Source organism: Coloeus monedula (assembly GCF_965178545.1).
Source record: "Coloeus monedula genome assembly, chromosome: 2".
Lineage (NCBI taxonomy): Eukaryota > Metazoa > Chordata > Aves > Passeriformes > Corvidae > Coloeus > Coloeus monedula.
The window spans coordinates 93,077,992-93,095,922 of NC_138782.1; positions in this window are offsets into that span (position 1 = coordinate 93,077,992).

Below are 17,931 nucleotides of genomic sequence, written 5' to 3' on the forward strand. Positions count from 1 at the left end.
AAAAAGCAGGAAAATGGAATTTGGTTCTGGTTTTACCTCTGATATTACATCATTTGAGAGTACTGAGATCTCCTTGCCTTATGTGGAGTCACTCTGATTTATACCACTGAAATGAAAATCTAATCAAGCTCCACAGCTGGATACATTCAACAACTTTTGTTCACCCAGAATAACTTTGGAGTGTATTGATCTGCATTATAGAACTGAACATAAAACAACAGGAAGGAAATCTGAGAAACAGTGTCTCATTTAGAACCTAGTAAAAGTTCTTAAGGTGCTTGTTTCATTGCCAGACTTGGCTTGATCATCCTCAGAAATCAATGAAGAACCTGCAATCAGAAGCATGCACAAAAATGTCTTGAACTTTTTAAGTGGTTTCTATGGATAGAAGGTAAAGAGTTGGGGCAGAGGGGGATACCACCAAAACCACTACAGTCCTGTTGATTAAAAATTTATTGATCTTTAATTATTCCTTTCAGAGAAGTATAGCCAGCCAGAAGGTGAGAGACAGGGTGGTATAACAAGAGAAGGAAAACAGAGAAATAAAGTACTATTTGACTGCTGGATGAATTCTCTGTAGACAGAAATTGCTGTGGTGTCACTAGCTTGCTGCTACCGGCATGAGTGTCGTATCAGTGGATGTCAACATAAAGTGAAACCAGGAAAAAGAGATATCCACTTGCCTCCCACTTCTGGAACAAAGAAAAGGGCAAAACCTGTTCTACCTCTAGTGATAGCAGTCATAGATAAATGTATGTGTTGCTGAGAAATCTGAGAATTCATCCTTTGAAAAAAAGTCTTTTCATCATGAGATGACATTGCAACCCTTACTATAGAGTGGCTGAGGGATCCACACAGGCCTGATGAATAACAGCAGGGATAGGCTGTAAGCTGTAAACTAATATAAAGCCACTTCTGTCACATTTGTCTTTCAATATTTTAGGCATTAAGATCTATTTAATGTAGCTGACATACAATGCACTGATGTGCTCCTTAGAGCCCACTGTTAGCTGAATACATACTACCTCATGATTAAGCAAACCAATGTTTTTGTGCTCCAGCTTGAAATGGCTTCTGAATAAGTGCAGTGCAAACAGGGCAATTGCAAATAAACACCTATTTAAGAATGAATACATAGAGGAGTATAAAATTGGCCAGTTTTCCCAATCTGACTTAATAATTTAATAATGATGATTAAATCAATATTATGTCACAGACCCACATCAATATGTACAAGAATCCAACATCTCAAGGATATGTTACAGAGAGGAGACTTACTTGATTCAATTATTTATGATGATAGTGTGTCAATAATACTGATTTTTTCATGAATTATTAACATTTTCCCTCCTCACTATCTTCCTGTTTTCTGGAAGGAGTTAATTATTACAAAGCTTTCAGCTATTACAGCAATCTTTAGCACAAGGAGATGATATCATGATAGCATCCCTGAAGTGTTACAGCACTCTTCCTAGAACAATTTTCCAATTAATGCACTGAACTATAGGAAGTTAATTTCCTTCCCACTCTGCTTACTTGGGTAAAGAAATATATATTAACAAATTAACTGGTTTTGTTTGGCTCTTTTTTATCCTATGGAAGAGACAGTGAAGGTTTTCTCTTTCATCTGTGAACATTTTACCTTTTCCTACAAGCAGTCACCATAGCCACTGGCAAATAGCATTATGTTTGCCTGATTCTCTCTGGTTTGAATACAGTTCTTTTTCAAGAAAAAAGAAAGAATGTGGCTTGATTATTTTCAGAGAACAAATTTAAGTAATAAACAATTAATTCTCTCTGGAAAGTGGGAGTCCCTGAAAGAGGGAGGGCTCTCCTTTATTCTACAGAGAACATCACCGTGAACCTTTGCATCTGGTTTTAGACACCTGAGTGCTTCAAAGATTTTCTCCCATTAAGTGCTTTCATCTGTGTTTGATGCAGCTGGAAACAAATTTGCCACAGTGCAATATTAATAATTATTTGGATGTCCACATTTGCAATTTTTTCTGTCTCCACCTATTTTCTCAATTTAGACAAATTTTAAGTTGTCTCAGACAGTAATTCAGATAACTTGCTTTCAAGCCCTTCCTAGCTCCAAGTGGTGTGTAAAATTAGCCGGAACATTCATTTTGACTTATGGATTTTCCTAAATGCATAAGCACACCAATCCGTGCGTGTTCAGAATTGTGTAGTGTAAGAAGTTAGATGCAGGCTACACTGGCAGTTCTTTTCCTATCTTCAAATTTTTGCAGATATTTTTCACAGAGGAAAGCTGCTTAATTGATGGGATAGAAGTATTTATTGATTTTTTTAAAGGTGTTTAATTATTGATTTATTAATGAAGAGTGGCAATAAATGAACTAAGAATTCAGGATCGGTATCAGCAATGCAACTGATAAACCACAATACCAGACACTGCATAATATTAATAAATATCTACAAATTTCCAAATTGCCAACTTTCTATAACTTATTTATACACACCCAAACACGGGGTGTGTACACCAGTCCCTCACAGGCAGTGTGGATTTTACAAACACTGAAAAGTGTGGGTCTCCCACATGCAGACCCTCTTGTGGAGATAGGGATGCTGAGTACGTAGTGACAGGACAAGGGTGAATGGTCTTAATCTGAAGTAGAGTAGGTTTTGATTAGATATTAAGAAAAAATTCTTTATTGTGAGGGTGGTGAGGCCATGGAACACAGAAGTTGTGGATGTCCCATCCCTGAAAGTGTTCAAGGCCAGGCTGGATGGAGCTCTGAGCAACCTGGTCTAGTGAAAGGTCCCTGGCCATGGCAGGGGGGTTGGAACTAGAAGTTCTTTAAGGTCCAACCAACCCAGGTCATTCCATGATTCTAAATCCTTCTCTGGAAGTACTTTTCTGCATATTTGTCTGTCCGATGTAGGTTAATTATTGGCTTGGTCTAGCTGTGTAACTTTCAGACAACTCAAGTTAAAAAAGAGAATTCCCACCCTTTTTATGGTGTAGTGAGTGAATCAATGTGGGTGATACAAAACATTGGAAGCAAGGCATCTTGGTAACATTTGAGTCACTTTTGAAGTAATATCTTTTAGTACTTCTTTGAAGTATTAAAAAACAGCAAAAAAAAAAAAAAAGACTTGCACTTAACAATTAATAGAGGAGCTGCAAAAATTGTTTATGAAGATTAAAATGAGTATGCACAGGATCAAGTTTTATGAACAAATCTGATCATCAGAGTCCGTTGTTTAAAAATAACTTCGAAGGAGACTTTAAAAGCATCACATATAGCTTAATGGTGCAATAAACTACCACAAGAAGGACCAGAGGAACATAGTCTGACATATTAAATAATGTATGTATAGCTGCAGAAAGCATGCAGAAAATGATAATTTAACATTTCTAAGACAAACTGTAACCAAATACACTTGCATAAGCATTATTGGGCTATTTAAGGTATCTGTCATATTTGTTTTCCCAATTAGACACACACAGAGAGTTCAAAAAGAAAGGTGTCACATAAACTTGCCCTTGTCTGGTATAAATTTCCAGTTCTAGATGAACTCATTCAACGCTCTGACAGATAATGCTGGCAGTGCCTGTTCAAGCTGTCTGTTCCACTTCCTGTGTTGGATGAAGGAATATATGCCTGCATCTCATCACCCACTTTGGCGTTTTACTGTGAGCCAGGTGGATTTGTATTGAGGTACTGATCTGTGAAAAGAAGCAACTGAACCATGGTTAGCCATGCTGTACTAGTGATTGTCCTGAGGTGGTGTTGCCTTCAACAGGGGATGGTACTGACACTGAGGGGTTGAGACTCCTGGCCAATTTGACTGATAATGAAGTACATGAAAGCCAGAGATTAGAGAAGTAGGACAGTAATTTACATTCCCTTGCAGTTGTTGGGGTTTTTTGCTAGATTTAGTGGAGTTTTTTGTTAGGTTTCTTTTTATTATTATTTTTGGTTTAGCTGTACCATATCCCGTAAAATGCCTCCAGTCCTTTTAACTATTCCAGCATACCTTTGGCTTTCTGACACTTTAGCAGCAAGAATGTATTGACTGGTAATATTTGCAGTCAGTGAAATTCACTAATATACCTCTCTTTCCTGAGATAGAGCAGTGTCACTCTTCTCTCAAGGCAGTTGGTGTAGCCAAGGGTTTAACCTTTTGATGATGCATCACATTTCATTCTTCTTTCAAACTTCAGTAAATACAATTCAGCATTATATTTGAAAGCTGAGGTTTTGTTGTCTGCTAAGAAAGATTGCATCTGCCTTGCTGTTTTTCCTCCTTTCTGACAATAATGTTTAATTATTTCATGTAGAATGTGAAGAAGGATGTCATATAAATATGGTCTGGTATTGTTTCATATAACGTGAAACAGGGAGAGTAGCTGATATGAAATTAAATTAAAAAGAGAGAGAAGATATAGAGTAAAGGAGATCACTCGTCCTAGGTGCAACATCAGTCTGGCCAGCAAGATGCCCAGGGTCCAGGGGGTTCCACCAGGGCTGTTTATAGATAAGTTTTCCCCACCCTGAGGCTACATTTCTCACATTCCATGCAACTGAGTTATCATGCACACATTCTTCTAGACCTTCCTGGGAATGGGTCAGAGGGCTTCAGAGGTTTTTGGTGGTCTCGTCCCCTTTCAACTTGCCTTGCCCACTTTTTGACTTCATTCCTGTGCTTGAGCTGTACTGTGCTAGGCTTCTCTCCAGGAGCCTGAACAAGGATGCTTGTCCCAGTAAACTGCTGCCCTATCTCCACATGGCCCTTTTTTCCAGCTGCATCCTGTTCTTTCTTGCTCATTTGCACAGTATGTTCTTGCACAGTATGTTCTAAGCAAGGTTCTTGGTCTTTGCTGGAAAACAAGTGTCAGAAACACAGTGTTGTGTTTGATAGCTGCTGACTCTTACTCTTCTGGCTCATAAATTAAAATTAATGAGTGTTCCATCTCATAAGTACAGGAGAGCACTGGGTTTCAGAGGTCAGTGTATAACTGAAGAGAATAATTTTTTTCTTAATTAGGTTGAAGTCCTTTCTTCTGCCATCTTTGTATATTCTAAAATATTCTAAGATATTTCTGTTCTTTTCATTAAACATGCTAACTGGTCATGCTGAGTTGCTATTGCTAAATATTGGGTAAATTGATGGCCCAATGAATTGCTCACAATTACATTTCTTAACATGCTGCAGAATCATTGAGCTATCTTTATTGCCAAACCTTACTGTTTTGTTAAGCAAAACCTGAATTTACTTTCATGGATTTTGCATTTTGCAGTTAAGTTTTAATACTTGATAATGGCAACATAACTGGACACTTCCGTATAATTTCTCAGGAGCTGGAAGAATTTATTCCTGCATTCCTGAACATCATTTAAGATTTACATCTTAGTGGTATAGATTTAGTTAATGAAATGAATAAAAGTTTGGGTAATTAATTTTGGTTTTTATTGGTACAGAATGACATCCCTTCAGTGGTTTGTTCCCTTTCTCAATTATCAGAACCCAAGATAATTACCACATAAGATGTGCCACTAGTTTTCAGGTGGTTTTGGTCCAAGTACACATGTGCAGTGCCTCTCCAAGGCACACAAATAAGATGGCATATTTCAGAAAATAGCTTTCTGAAGCTGGGCTCTTGACTGTTGAAATTCTGTGCACAAATAGAAATGTATAGCTTGGAAATCACAAGACCATTCATACAATGGTTAGAGTTGGAAGGCACCTTAAAGATCATCTAGGTCCAACCCCACTGTCATGGGCAGGAATGCTATTCACTAGACCAGGTTGCTTAGGGTCCAATCCAACCCGGCCTTGAACACTTCCAGGGATGGGGTATCCACAACCTCACTGGACAATCTGTTTTAGTGCTTGACCATCCTCTCAGTAAATAATTTCTTCCTAACATCTAGTCTAAACCTGCCCTCTCTCAGTTTAGATCCATTGCCCCTTGTCCTTGTCACTATGTGCCCATACAAAAAGACCCTCTCCCCTCTTTTCATAGGCCCCTTTAATGTAAAGAAAGGCCACAGTGAGGTCTCCCCAAAGCCTTTTCTTCTCCAGGCTGAACAACCTCAACTCTCTCAACCTGTTGTCACAGGGGAAGTATTCCCCTCTGGTCATCTTTGTGGCCTCCTCTGGATCCACTCTAACAGGTCATGTCTTTCTTGTGTTGAGGACCCCAGACCTGGATGCAATAATCCTGAGGGCATAGGGGAGGACGAAAATCCCCTCCCTTGAACTGCTAGCCATGCCTCTTTTGATGCAGCCCAGGATGCAGTTGGCTTCCTGGGCTGCAACTGCACACTGTTTGCTCATGTCCAGATTTTCACCCATGAGAACCCCCAAGTCATTTTCTGCATGTCTGCTGTCACTGAGTTCTCCCAGGCTGTACTCATGTCTGAAATTGCCCCCAACCAGGTGCAGCACCATGCACTTTGCCTCGTTGAACTTCATAAGGTGCCCAGTTCTCACTGTCTGTGTCAATGATGAAGAAACTGAAAAGCACCGAGCCCAAGACAGAGCCCTAAGGGACACCACTCATCACCAGCCTCCACTTTGACACAGAGCCATTGACCACAACTCTGGTTGTAGTCATCCAGGTCATCCATAGACTCTGGCTGCATCTATCTAGCCAGTCCCTATCCCCTGAACAGTCTATGAATCAAATCCATGTCTCTCCAGCTGGGAGATAAGGATTATGTCAAAGACCTGACAGAAGTCTAGATAGATGGCATCTGTCAGTCTTCCCTTGTCAACTGTTGCTATCACTCTGCCATAGAAGGCCACCCAATTGGTCAGGCACTATTTGCCCTTAGTGGAGCCATCCTGGCTGCCTTGGATGACATCCTTGTCTTTTCTGTGCCAAGTACTATTCTTAAATCTCAGTAAATATTCTTGGAAACTATGGATACAACAGATATAATGTTAAATAATTGCTGCCATTGTTGTGAAACTTTAATGAGCTTTTGTTGTTCTTTTTTTTTTTTTACATAGTCATCAAGGATTCATGGCACTGCATATGGTATGCATTTATAAATATGTAGAACAAGGTCAAACTTTAGCTTGGGACCCAAGGACAATAAAACAGAAAAGAAATAATAACATAAAAATGAAGTTGGGCATTCAAGTTTTAACTGGCATGTCTGAGTTTATAGAAAAAAGTGCCGTATTCTTTCTGTAGAAGCAGCAATATGGTAATAGTAATTTTTTTGGCAGTTGCAGCTATGCAGTAAATGTCTTCCTGAGCTTCTTGTAGAGAATATTTTTCCTTAAAAAAGCCCAGAGGGAAAGACATATCATACAGCAGAAATATGTCAAGGAGGAATTATCTGGAAACTATTAGAAAGAGTGAGCTGCAGTGCTTGAAGAAGACCAATGTTACAGAAATAATACTTTTTCAAGCATGGTGCAAAATATGAAAGCTAAAAATGCTTTTAAAAACTTAGAATCTAATTAGTGAGAGGTAAGATAGACATGGGGTGTTGTCATATGCATTTGCATAAAAATAATTGGAAGTCTTGTTTCCAGCTGCAGCATTTAAAAGAGCGTAGTGCTAAAACATGAAGGTTGAATCAGCTTCTCTGAGGCTGATGGGAGAAGATGCTGAAATATGACAAGCCAGCATAACAGATCAGAAGGAAATGTCTAAGACAAATTATGATTAGTGTAAAATATAGACTGAAGCCCTTGGGAAACTGAGAGATTTTGTTTCCTTCATAATTTAGAAACATTCTGAATATAGTTCCTAAGACTAGACAAGGCATTAAGAGTTGGAGGTACCTACACTATTCAGTCTTACCTTGTCTTTACTGACTACAACAAGAAAGGTTTCAAAATTTAGAACTGGTAAATGAAATGTTGCAAGGAATTTTGCCATCAATATATGTTTTTCACCAGTCAAGGTCAGTGATCTGTTCAAGCGAAATATTTCTAGACGTCTCAGTCTGTGAAGTCACTAGGTCAAGTAAAGTCAGATTGCTCCTTGGCTGAAAGTAGCCAAATGTTAACTCGAGGTTGCAAACATATTTTTATTTTGTAGATGCCAAGATGTAGATGCATAATGTAGTTGCATTCTTGAGGCTATTTTTTCTTCATAGCAACTTGTTTGAAATGTCTGTGGAACTACTAACAGACCATAGGAAAAAAAAGGATTTTGATTGATGCAGTTTTCTGAATCAACTGGTGACCGCAAAAAGAAATCGATATTATTAATTCACGATCTTCCAGTGCCCCAGAGGATTGTGTTGTAGGAGAGAAGCAAGATTAGAGTCTGAAATGGTCTGGAGAGGGTTATATAGTGGAGCCTTTTTATTCCTCTCGAAGGACCTGAAGCCTGTGGAAACAATTTCACATCATTACTTGCACCACTGAGAGTTGTGGCATTTTACCTTGTGTTCTGCTTGTTAATTACAGATGAGAAGTGCCAGTTTTGAGGGAGTATTTGATGGTGAGAAGAAACTAATAATGTGTATTCTGCCTGAGAAATACTAACTAGGGGTTGTAATTCTTGACAGTTCTTGGTGGAGAAAAGTGGCACTTTTTTATCAATGGCTAATTTGTCTTGAAAGTGTAAGTCTTTTGGCAAGTTGAGAATCAATTAATAACAGAAAGCTATTGCTTGACTCACGGTCCTGCTGATTGAAGTTTTTTACACTCTGCTGATCATTATTTATTTATTTTTCTTTAGTTTTCATGGGCTTTATTATCTCAGAGTAGGGCTGAGCCTCATACAGTGAAAATCAGATTAGAAACAGTTCACTTCATCTGATTCATTTTTCATTAAAATCCTTTAAATAATGCATTAGTACACATTGCATCTGACATATGCAAGGGTGTGACACTGATCCTGTTCTGACTTGCTCAATTTATGTGAACACTTGGTAACTCCAAGTCATGCTTTAACTCAATGTAAATTGGACTTCTGCTGCAACAATCATAAATGTTCTTAATGCTTCCTTGAGTTTGTATGAAGCCTGCATGCTACCAGTTTTGCTCTAAATAATTTCTGCCTCAAGGATGATAATAAAATCACTCCTAACAACTTCCTTTCAATTTATTTTTTATAATAGAAAAATAAATTTTCTTCAATCCAGGCCTATATACTTTCTTTCCAATGAAGCCTCTGAAATGTGTGGAAAAAATTGACATTGCATTTTTAGAGCTGCATTTATAAATGTGTTTACCTGAGCAGACATTGTGGTTTGCAATAGTATATCAGTAAAGGATCTTAACAAGTTCCGCATTACCTAAAATTGGAAGCAGAGGAGCAGAAAAACAATTGCCTTTCAGAAAAAAGTGTTGTAGGGTAGTATGAGAGGTCCAGATGTTCGGTGGGCATATTGTTTTGCAGGGAAACTGTCAAAACTCTTAAGCTACATGATGCTGGTTTAGTGCTCAAATATAAAACACTTTCAGAAGACCCAGGTGGCAAAGAAACATCATTGTTGATTCACCAAGGATCACTCATCTCCCTAAATCACTTCTGGTTAAATATCTTTTTCTGATGCCAAGGGACATGGCAATTTTCTTTCAAGTGAGACCTTGGGCATGAGTCTTACTTGCCTTAGCTGCTAAACTTTTGGAAGTTTGCTAGAAATTTGCTAGATTCAAAAATAGATATGGCAGATTTATACATGAGTAACCTACTGTCTGGAAAACAAGATAGATTGTTGCAGTTCTGCAACACCCAAATCAATTATCATTTCCTGTCCAAATGTTCAGTTCTCATTCAGCCACTATTGTTTTCCTTCCTAAAGAAAGCCACACTTCAGTGGTACAGAAATTGATCCTTTAAGGATATTTTTCAATTTTATTTATTAACTTCAGAAATTGTGCTTTGGTGTTCCATGGTTTAAGTCATGATGAGCTTCACACATTAGTAAGGCATTCAATCACTTTATTATACAGAATACAGTCAGAATACAATTTATGACCAAATTTTTATCCCTACCTTGAGTACTTAAAAGTGAATTTTTTGTTTCTTTGTTCAGTTGGGTTTTTTGTTGGTTTTTTTTTTTTTTGGGTAAATTAAATGTATTAATTAAAGTAGTTTTAAAATTGATCCTTTGAGAAGTATCATTTGTTATATTGGAACACTTTTTCCAAATACAGCAAAACCTCTTAGCTAGATAAAACTTGCTGAAATCTTCCCTCTTGACTGTGTTTGGACAGTTACTTCTCTTTAGAAGTGGTAGTAAAAGGTTTTTATTTTTTCCTTTTGTAACTGGCTATGATTCTCTTCCTTTGAGCATCAGCTGAAGAAAACTTTTTCTTTTTTCAAAATCCACAAATAATTTCTTTACCATCATCTGCTGTGTTTAGTGATTCTGAATTCATGGCAGCCTTTGGCAGAAAACGTAATCTTCATCTCTCCAGAGGAGAGTGTAACTTCATCCAGATAGGCACAACAACCATTTCAAAATAGGAAAATTTCACATAGAACTCTGTAAAAACTTTTATAGATTTCAGCCCTCACTGAAAAACTAGATTTCCAGGAAGAAAAATGAAATAATGCCAGTTTGTACTGCACATAATTCAAGAAAATTAATCTTAATTAGAAGCCATTTGGAAAACACATGGATGTGTGTTTCTGTGTGTGCTTATTTCAACAGAAATATCCTTTCAACTTGTGGAATTCAGCAAAAATTGCATCAGCAAGAAACTCCTTCTGGGAAAATAGAGGGAAGGGGAAATAGAGAAGAGCAAGTTCTGTACATGGCATAAGGTGTAGAAACTGCAGGGCAGGAACAGAGAACATAGGTGTATATCCACATGCATGGAAACAGAGATGCCAGAAGCCATCTGATTCTGTTCAGATTAGAACAGTTTTGTCTATATTGTCGGAAATTTTTATCAACCTTTCTGAAAACAAAAATGGATAACCACAGTATTAAGGGTGGAAATATGTCGATGAAAAATGCTACAATAAATAAGTACAGGTTAAATCCCTCTTTGGATATGAAGAGCTACCCTCATTAGCCCGATGGGAGTTTCAAACTTATGTTCTTTAGTGTTAAAGATTATGTGTAAGATCAGTTATTAATTTACACACACACTGGGACTGAAATTAGTTTCTTGTGTATTGTACTTTTTTGACAGAATAATCATCAGGAACTGTAGTTTAAATATACAGTCTACAAGTTAATTCAGATTTTATATGATGACCAAAAGAGAACATTTCAACATAATTGTTGTGTTCTTACACATGATGAATTTGCTAAATAATACAAATTTGCAACAAAGATCTATCATATCTGATCCTGAATTATTCAATAGATTATTTAATACCTGTTAAAGTATATACTGAAGAAACTGAAATTCAATCAGTCACTGTCATGATTTTTAAACAGAGCCTTCTGTTCTGTTTTCTTTTTCCCTATTCCTCCACTCCTAAACAAAGCAATCCCTGTGGGAGAAGAGTATGCAGGAGAGTGAGTTGGGATGTAAACTGTGAGCTACTGAAAATGGTTCATTGTCTGTAGTACCGTGATAGAAGGGAAGATATGAAGAGATAAAAATTTAAAAATCTGTATAAATAGCCAGTTCTACGCTTTACATATTTACTTTGGTATTGCTTCCCTCTTAACCTTTGCTCTATTTGCAGGTTTCCTGCTTCCTTTAGTAGAGAAACATTTTTAAGGGATTCCCTATTGTGAAATAGCAAGAATTGTATTATTCTTTTTTAAATTAGTTGCAACTTTTTGCATCTCTTGGTATAGGCAAGCAGTTAAGTGCATGCAATTAGCCTCAAAGGGACCCATGGCAAGTACGATACCACAGCTTCTAAATGTTTTTCAGAGTGTAATGTTATAGCTGTCCTCTGTATTATACCCACCATTCTGGCAACCATTTTAGACAAGGTTTAGGTGGTACAGCTTTATGTAGGTTTTTGTTGTTTGGATTTTTAGGGAGGAGATCCACTTTTAATCAGATTGTACTGGTCAATCCATAAGTCTTCTGAGAATCTTCTGCATGACTGCATTTTGAAATCCTTATTATAGAAACTCAAATATATTAAAGAGGAGGCAACAGTACAAATAATTTGGAAAAGAAAATTTTACATTGGAATATGTTCTCAACATTTTCTTATATTTAAATATGGAGTATCATTTTAACTGAAATATTTGACCCAAAGTGTTGAGATGACAGGGTCATTTCTGCCCCTATGAACACCACTGAGTTTGTTACCCACCTTTTTTGCACTGAGCCACGTACTGACTCTGCATTTCATCCCATTTGAAAGGCAATTGTGAACACCTCAGTTTTGACACAGATTAATAAATAGTACAGAGGACAACTGGCTTAGGCATTGCACTACTTAATGGAAAGCACAACCAAAGGAATGAAGGAATTTCTTCCACCTTCATTCCGCGTTGGAATCATACAGGCTGTCTGATCCACATCTCTGTACCTTCGCAGTATGGATTTGTTCTCTTGCTTTTTGCTGCCATCTAGCGCATTTTATAGCCTATAGCCGAGGTAAACTGGAAATGCTTGTAAGAGAGGACACACCATTGAAAGTGTTGAGATTTATCATTAAAAAGGGAGAAAAAATAGCATATATTTTTAACTACCGTAAAGACTTTTTTCCCTGTGTAACATAGTTCTCTCTATGTGCTGAATAATCTTCTGGGCATTTTTCAGTTCTTTTGACCCTGCATCTTTATTCAGCATCATTTGCCTCATCTAAAGAATTTATTTCCTTTCTTTGCATCTTAGATTAATCTAAGATTGTGATCTGGGCAATCTTTCAGATGTTAGGTATACATTCATGAATATTCTTTAAATCTTCCTGTAGAATCTAAGATAATATAACTTGAACTGTTTGATAAACATAAAATGCTGGGAAAATGGAACATTCAGAAATTACAAGCATTCAGTTCAATAGCTGGGTGTTGAAGTTTCTGAAAAATATATCTATCTTGCTTGGCATTTGTTTCCAAGGCACAGCAAGTCTGAAAATTTGATTATGAATGCCAGTTAGCCAACTGACAAGTAAGCATTTTCATCAGTGAAAATGCTCAAAATGCAGAGAATACCCTTCACTGTCCATTTGGCCTGATCTAATGTTACTTCGCCTGTGTAAGCAACTTCCATTTAACTGACTGCTGTAATTATTAACAGCTAAAATTTTTCTTTAAATTAAAGTGATTGTCTGTCTGGTTGCCAGTGTCTGTCTTTGTCTTGATTTTTCCTTATAGCTATCTTAATAAGGAGAGAAATGAGCAATAAAATACAGTCTGCGAGTATAATTTGCTTCATATCACCTTATTAGCTACAGGTGCTCCTGGTACACATTGCTCTGGGCAGTTTAGAGTCTCCATCCCTGGAGATTACACAAAAGCCTTCTGGACATGGTCCTGGGGAGATAGCTGTAGGTGACCGAGTAGAGGGGTTGGACTGGCTGACCTCTGGAGGTTCCTTCCAACCTCAATCATTCTCTGATTCCCTCATCTTTGAAAAATAAAATCTGTTTCTGGTGCAATATTGGTTCCTCTATTTTTTAAGGAATCTGAATTTGACAGCTGCTTTTTGTTAAGTGTATTATTCTGGTTTAGTAGCAAGTCTAATAATTTTAAACATTTGATAATGGCTGGTACTTCTATGAAAGGATTTCATAAAGGTGCCATTTTCATATTTTGAAAAAAAATCATACTGGATATAAGCTTAGTATGGCTTAGTCACAAATGCCTGTGGATATTTTAGAAAACTAACAAGTGTTAGGAAAATAGGAGAAAGATAATTGTTTTTAATCTTGCTTGCTTGATTTTGCTAAGCAAAAGGATTGCACTGCTTTAGGGTCGCCTTGTGACTGAAATGTGTTCTGCCATTAAGATAACGCCTGGCTACTTCAGGAGTTAAGAGGAAAGGATATTTCTTCCTGGTAAACTGTGTGAACACCGATGTCAGCAATATCTTTATGCTGCCTGAAAAACAGACTCCTAGACTTGCAGATAAAGTCTCTAATTTCTACAAACACAGATTTTGACATCTAAGGGTGTCCAAAGGACAATAAAACTGTGTATGAAATTAGCACCACCCCTCAATTCCCTCGATTTTATAAGGTCTGAAATAGCATTCAGTAAGATAAACATGCTGGCTACTCCAGCTTTTTCTGAATGTTTGCAAATGAAGCAAAGAAATTTAAGAAGCGGGGCAAAAGGAAGTCCTTTATTCTTTGACAGCTTCTTACAATGCATTACAGATTGGTAGGAAAAACGAAACACTAGTATGCTGCAAAATGATACTTCTTTGCATTAAGATCAGAGAAGAAGGGGGAAGTAGCACCATGTAGAAGAGAACATCTGAGACACTAAGATGAAGAAAAAAGGACAATTTAAAATACAAAAGTGGCATAATTTTAACAACTCATGCATTATTAAATAGCCCGTGATTTTGGTGTTACATTATGCCTCTGCTATTTTAAGAATTGCATAAAAAGCTGTGCAGTATTATTTCAATAAAGCTTTTATGTAACTGTATAAAATTGCAGTATATTACTGCAAATGTACAGAGCCTTATTGCAGTGGAGTACATTAAGATAATGCCAAACCAAGGGCATCATAATATATGTAATAAATTCTGTATAGTCATTTTGCCTTATCATATTAGTAAAATAACATTATTTTATTTAGATGACCATGAAGTTTGCATTACAGACAGTTGCCAGAATCATAAACATTGTAAATTGTCATAACGCAATCCTGAAACCTGATGGATGAAGGCTCTCAATTGTGCTGCCTTGTACTTTGGTCTATAGCTGTGGATACCAAAGTCAGAAGCAGTCAGTTATACTCTAATAACAAATTGCAAAAGCACAAAGCATTTGTAACAGGCTGGACAGATTTTCAGTTGCTAAATAGGCTCATTCCTCATTTGTATCTACAATGAAATTACCAGACTTTAACTTTTCAAGCATTTAAGCATCAGGAAATAATCTTACAGATCATGATCTAGAGGTACAAATCTTTCTGGGATGTGGAAAACACTGAAGAGATGCAAAAAAATGTTTAGCAGTATGAACTGTATTAAGGAATGTATGGGTGAGGTATGTCACTCCTGCTTACACACAAATCTGAGGAGTGGGCCAGCAGTGAGATATTAATCCCTGCATCTTTCCAGCCTACAGAGAAAGAAGCACATGAACTGTAAAAGCTACCAAGCTATTGACATACTCAGGCTTCCTGTTTATGTCATTGAGATCCCCATAATTGAGCAACTGCTCAAAAAGATCCATTACCATGGTGTTCAGACATTATATTGCCCATATCTGACTCTTTCTGTGTGTTAAATACCTGTTATAACAGGACCCAATCCTCAATGGTTTCACAAGGCACTGCCAGAGTGATTTTTAACCTATAGTGTTAGCACACTTTCACAGAAACACCCCTTCAGATTGAGTGGGAAAGTTAAATCTGGAAAAGGAGAAAGAAAATGAAGGCATAAAGAGTAATATTTAACAATGTTAAGAGGCTGTTACAAGGGGGGTTTGCTATTATGGCACATACCATCTCACAGTATTCTCAGAGGGAATTAAATGGGCATGGTACCAACAGTCTTCATGTGGACTCGAGAGAAAACCTGAAGTAGGTAGAAGTCTGACATTCCCATACAAACTGCAATGATTTTAGTTGACTTTACAGTCTTTCACATCTAATTTGATGTCAGTTTTGAGAATCTGAAAGCAGACTTGTTAAGCCAATTTCTTCCAGCAGCATTTTTACTTTGAATTTCCCCAAATAAAACTTTCGAAAGACAAACTCTGGTATCCTTCCAGGGGGTGACCATTTTTATTCCCCTTGCTGGGTGTCAACCTTTATTTGCAAGTTATTTTTATAGGTGTTTTGCTATCATCTGCATTCAGGATATATGGCATTTTTCAAACTACCCTTGTGAGTTTTTTTTAAATGACTGACAGCTATACAAAAAAGCAGTGGAAGGGAATTTTTTCCTAAGATGTTACATCCAGTATATATCATCATGTATAGCCTTATGTTCATCTGCTTGGGTTTTTGATAAGCTTGCATGTCTGCTTGTAATAGTGATACCTGTCGGGTAGTTATTATCCTTTTTGTCCCTTCTGATTTGACCTAGATATCAGCAGTGGCTTGAAGTTAAAAGTCTCAGACTACTGGGGAGTTACATTTGATTTTTTTATAAGCAGGACTATCTTGTTCTATATAAGACTTTTTTTTTTTTTTTAATTTGCTCCTATTAACTCCAGTTCCCATTCTTTTAGGGAAAAAATATGCTTTTTCTAAAACAATAGTTTATTGTGGTGAAACAAGTAGACACGTCAAAGTTAGAAAAGCTTGCCATGGACTTCAATGAAGGGAATACAGTTTAAAGGAAAAGTTTTCTGGGAGTGTAGGAACATACTTAGAACTCAGGCAGGCTTGTAGAGAATATTCTGAAGCCCTTATTACACCATTGGTGTTTGGCTAGTTGGCTGGCATTAAGGCCATTTTCAGCACGCTAATGAAGTCACACATCCATTTGCATGAAAATGCCTTTAATAAGTTTTCCTTACAAAACATTAGGAATGCTACAATATTACTGGTTTTACTTCTGAAAGCTTGCATTTAAGAGCCTGGCTTCAAACACAAATACAAAAGTAATCATAGTAATTTTCTTAATTCAGAATAAAAAGGGTAATTTTGCATTCAGCAATTTTCAGCTTTTCATTGCAAACAGAAATCTTTCCCTGTTGAAAGACAATAAAATAGTGTTTCTCTCCAGCCAGTTCACTAAGATTCTGAAACTAAGGCCAAGAAGAAAATGTTGCTAAATGGAAGAAATTGGAAAAAGTGATTCCATTGAATCACTGCTATTGGATGGTCTTTGAGCAAACAACAAAAGTTGTTATAACAGAATTTGTTTTAAATATGCATTAAGGGCTCATCTGGATCATAGTTCCACAGTGCTTCATGCTGATCTTCATAACCCACCCAGAAAAACAAAATTATACTAGTTTCACAGCTGAAGAGCCTTAGCATTGAAAAAATCCCTGTCTTGCATTAGCTGAAAAATTATTCAGATTCAAAGTTGTGTTTAGCCTCTAACTTGAATTCCTTTACTAACAAAAATTTTCAGATGGTGTTTTCTTAACTTAAGTTGGCAGCGACAGCAGAGGGATCTCATCAGGTTGCTTTGCAGGTGGCATGTTGTAGTGAAGCTATTGCTGTCTTAAGTATGCTCTTTTGTGAGAACATCTGAGAGATTTCCCCAAGGCCTGAAAATCTGAGTAAGAGCAAGTATTTTTTCCCATACAGCTTGTAGCACATTCTAATCCTACTTTATCTTCTTCATCAGTACAGCAGGACTTATCAGAAAGTGAACAGTAATGAGCCTCAGAAGCATTTATTCAAAATGCAGATGACCAGCAGCCATCTGCATTTTTGATAGTTTTCATTCTTTTTGGTAGTTTTCATTCTTTGCTTTCTTACTGGTTTTAAAAAGTGATTTTCACTGGCAACTGCCCATCATGTGAAATTACACATATCACAATCATCAGAACAAGACACCCTCGTGCCTTTAGAAAATTTTTAACACTGAATGTATTGCTACTGACACTTTGAGACTAGACAGCAGTAATTTTGTGTTACATATTATCAATTGTGTCTGCCTTGGCAGTTCTATTAGCTGATTTCTAGAAAAAATGACATGATAGATGGAAATGTACATATACAAAATTCCAGATGAATGTCATGTTTTCTTACCATAATTTTCAACCTTAACTGATATTCATGTCTTTCTTAACATTCCAGAAATGGCCGATGGCCCTTTACAATTAGGGTGTGTTTGTAACCTCATCATCTCTGCACAACAGCTCTTTGAGATACACTGCTTTAATCTGCTTTGAATGGAAACACATTTGGAAACAGACTTAATATTATTTTATTCACTATTTACTTCAAAGCATCTTAGATTATACTTAGA